The sequence below is a fragment of the Acartia tonsa genome, unplaced genomic scaffold (genome assembly GCF_053477335.1).
Source record: "Acartia tonsa isolate MP-2025a unplaced genomic scaffold, ASM5347733v1 sca3, whole genome shotgun sequence".
NCBI lineage: Eukaryota > Metazoa > Arthropoda > Copepoda > Calanoida > Acartiidae > Acartia > Acartia tonsa.
Genome location: NW_027649597.1, coordinates 37,501 through 40,000, shown reverse-complemented (window position 1 = coordinate 40,000; position 2,500 = coordinate 37,501). Strand labels below are relative to the sequence as shown.

Genomic DNA, 2,500 nt, shown 5'->3' with positions numbered 1-2,500 from the left:
GGATTGACTCATACCGTTGCATTGCCCATCATCAATGTCTACGGCCATACCATGTTGAAAGCACCAGTTCTCGTCCGATCACTGAAGTTAAGCAACATTGGGCCAAGTTAGTACTTGGATGGGTGACCGCCTGGGAATACTTGGTGTCGTAGGCCTAAACTTTCGTTTTCCTTTCCATCACTACACGCATTAGACATATTAAGATCAAAATGAAGTCTGCCCCCGGTGAGGCTCGAACTCACGGCCTTCAGATTATGAGACTGACGCGCTGCCTACTGCGCTACGGAGGCTTGGTGATCTCTGTTGCACAATTTGGAAGCAGTATTGGCCAATTACGGCACATACCATGGCTTAAAAATTCAGCTCTGCGTCAGCCGGGAATCGAACCCGGGTCAACTGCTTGGAAGGCAGCTATGCTCACCACTATACCACTGACGCTTCTTCATGACATGGGCTCCCACAATACCATCCGCCAGTTCCAAATTCAAAGTCACGATGTGACAGGGAAAGGAAAAAATTGTCACTGCCGTGACCAGGATTCGAACCTGGGTTACTGCGGCCACAACGCAGGGTCCTAACCACTAGACGATCACGGCTAGAGACAGTGACAAAGGCACAAATGTTCTAGTGTACATACCACAAAGGCCAGCCTTTTCCGTGATTTGATAACATCCCACCTTAGTTGGCACTATACCACAGAGTTTCCGTGGTGTAGCGGTTATCACATCTGCCTAACACGCAGAAGGTCTCCGGTTCGATCCCGGACGGAAACATGATCCCACGTGGTCTAACGGCTAGGATATCTGGCTTTCACCCAGGAGGCCCGGGTTCAACTCCCGGCGTGGGAAATCTTTTTCTTCTCTAAAAACTGCTGAACCACCAGGATCTCATTCTTTCATGCAAACATCAAGGGCTTCCCAAGTTTCGGCCTGACTCCTCCTAGTTGACGAGGTGGCCGAGTGGTTAAGGCGTTGGACTGCTAATCCAATGGGCTCTGCCCGCGTGGGTTCGAATCCCATCCTCGTCGGAAGTTTTGTTCAATTATTGCCTTTTCTTCTCTCGAGAAATTCGATGCTATACCAACTCAACTACACTTGGACAAGCGCACAAGAGGGGGGAAAAAAGTTTTCCGTTACCGGGAATCGAACCCGGGCCTGCTGGGTGAGAGCCAGCTATCCTAACCACTAGACCATAACGGAAGGATGTATGATGTGTTTAGCAGTGCAAACTTAAACAAAGCATTTTCCAAACTGGCTTTCTCAATTGTACAATTATTTAACCATGTTGGCATATTTCTCAATTATTTCGATACCAGCATCATCAACTTGCCTCCGTGGCGCAATCGGCTAGCGCGTTCGGCTGTTAACCGAAAGGTTGGTGGTTCGAGCCCACCCGGGGGCGCAGACACCTTTTTCTTGTTGAGCGTAGCAATCAACGTGAACAAAACATAAGTATTGGCAGCTAAACAAACATATTGTCCATGTATCTGTGTATGCAATGTCATGCCATGTGTCTCAGTCATACACATTTAGTCTGTTCAAAGATAAAAATCCGATCTCGGCAGGATTCGAACCTGCAATCTTCTGATCCGTAGTCAGACGCGTTATCCGTTGCGCCACGAGACCCTGTAGTACACCGTTGGGACAGATCCATACCACATTTGCTACAACTCAATATTTCAAACAAAGAATTTGCCTCTCTACCAGCAAGGTTCCTTAGTGTAGTGGTTATCACGTGTCCTTCACACGGATAAGGTCGCCGGTTCGATCCCGGCAGGAACCAAACAGTCTGTTTTTTCTTCTTCTTTCTTGAAGGTCCTCGTTCAAAGGTGAGTCTCCTTCCGCAGGCATGTCAAATAAATACCCACACGCACTGTTACCACTCAACAGCTGGCTCGTTGGTCTAGGGGTATGATTCTCGCTTAGGGTGCGAGAGGTCCCGGGTTCAAATCCCGGACGAGCCCACTTGCTTTTTGGATTGGTCATGTTTGGCCCTAATTTCAGGGTTTCTGCAAATATGTTCCAGTTGTTTTACCTTTTTCTTTTCAATGGGAAAACGATTGGAAAACTGTACGTGCATCTTGACATCGCTAGATGTGAAGGTCCTATGGTGTAATGGTTAGCACTCTGGACTCTGAATCCAGCGATCCGAGTTCAAATCTCGGTAGGACCTGTCTCTTTTTCTGTTTGTTCGTTTGTTTTCGTCTGTCAGGCCACTTTTTCTTTTTGAAATGCTATGCTGCTGCGTTTCCGCTTGGGTCGCCAAGAACATAGCACAGGCCGTGATAGCTCAGTTGGGAGAGCGTTAGACTGAAGATCTAAAGGTCCCCGGTTCGATCCCGGGTCGCGGCATTTTGTTGAACTGTTTGTTTCGCTTCATTTTTCCTGTATCTTGGGCAAAATGTGAGCAGTGAAATCTTTCAGAGGCCTTCTTTTGACAGTTGGGTTGGTCAAAAAAAGTTGAGGCACCACCGAGATTCGAACTCGGGATCTCCTGTTTA

The 2,500-nt window shown here is 47.8% G+C and overlaps 14 non-coding genes across 14 annotated transcripts in view; 9 read left to right on the top strand and 5 right to left on the bottom strand.

Moving 5' to 3' along the window:
- Positions 1–36: 36 nt before the first annotated feature.
- Positions 37–155, top strand: LOC145310546 (5S ribosomal RNA). Its single transcript, XR_013876597.1, has one exon. It is a non-coding gene; the product is annotated as a 5S ribosomal RNA (ribosomal RNA).
- A 211-nt stretch (positions 156–366) lies between these two features.
- On the bottom strand, positions 367–438 carry TRNAG-UCC (transfer RNA glycine (anticodon UCC)). The gene has a single exon. It is a non-coding gene; the product is annotated as a tRNA-Gly (tRNA).
- Positions 439–524: 86 nt separating this feature from the next.
- TRNAH-GUG (transfer RNA histidin (anticodon GUG)) lies at positions 525–596 on the bottom strand. The gene has a single exon. It is a non-coding gene; the product is annotated as a tRNA-His (tRNA).
- A 104-nt stretch (positions 597–700) lies between these two features.
- TRNAV-AAC (transfer RNA valine (anticodon AAC)) lies at positions 701–773 on the top strand. Its single transcript has one exon. It is a non-coding gene; the product is annotated as a tRNA-Val (tRNA).
- Positions 774–776: 3 nt separating this feature from the next.
- On the top strand, positions 777–848 carry TRNAE-UUC (transfer RNA glutamic acid (anticodon UUC)). The gene has a single exon. It is a non-coding gene; the product is annotated as a tRNA-Glu (tRNA).
- A 97-nt stretch (positions 849–945) lies between these two features.
- On the top strand, positions 946–1,027 carry TRNAS-GCU (transfer RNA serine (anticodon GCU)). The gene has a single exon. It is a non-coding gene; the product is annotated as a tRNA-Ser (tRNA).
- Positions 1,028–1,127: 100 nt separating this feature from the next.
- TRNAE-CUC (transfer RNA glutamic acid (anticodon CUC)) lies at positions 1,128–1,199 on the bottom strand. Its single transcript has one exon. It is a non-coding gene; the product is annotated as a tRNA-Glu (tRNA).
- Positions 1,200–1,327: 128 nt separating this feature from the next.
- TRNAN-GUU (transfer RNA asparagine (anticodon GUU)) lies at positions 1,328–1,401 on the top strand. The gene has a single exon. It is a non-coding gene; the product is annotated as a tRNA-Asn (tRNA).
- A 151-nt stretch (positions 1,402–1,552) lies between these two features.
- On the bottom strand, positions 1,553–1,625 carry TRNAR-ACG (transfer RNA arginine (anticodon ACG)). The gene has a single exon. It is a non-coding gene; the product is annotated as a tRNA-Arg (tRNA).
- Positions 1,626–1,709: 84 nt separating this feature from the next.
- On the top strand, positions 1,710–1,782 carry TRNAV-CAC (transfer RNA valine (anticodon CAC)). The gene has a single exon. It is a non-coding gene; the product is annotated as a tRNA-Val (tRNA).
- A 109-nt stretch (positions 1,783–1,891) lies between these two features.
- TRNAP-AGG (transfer RNA proline (anticodon AGG)) lies at positions 1,892–1,963 on the top strand. The gene has a single exon. It is a non-coding gene; the product is annotated as a tRNA-Pro (tRNA).
- A 137-nt stretch (positions 1,964–2,100) lies between these two features.
- On the top strand, positions 2,101–2,172 carry TRNAQ-CUG (transfer RNA glutamine (anticodon CUG)). Its single transcript has one exon. It is a non-coding gene; the product is annotated as a tRNA-Gln (tRNA).
- Positions 2,173–2,278: 106 nt separating this feature from the next.
- On the top strand, positions 2,279–2,351 carry TRNAF-GAA (transfer RNA phenylalanine (anticodon GAA)). The gene has a single exon. It is a non-coding gene; the product is annotated as a tRNA-Phe (tRNA).
- Positions 2,352–2,462: 111 nt separating this feature from the next.
- Positions 2,463–2,500, bottom strand: part of TRNAT-AGU (transfer RNA threonine (anticodon AGU)) — a 74-nt gene continuing 36 nt past the window's right edge. The window contains exon 1 of the tRNA in view: positions 2,463–2,500. This exon is cut by the window's right edge and continues 36 nt beyond it. This is a non-coding gene — a tRNA (tRNA-Thr).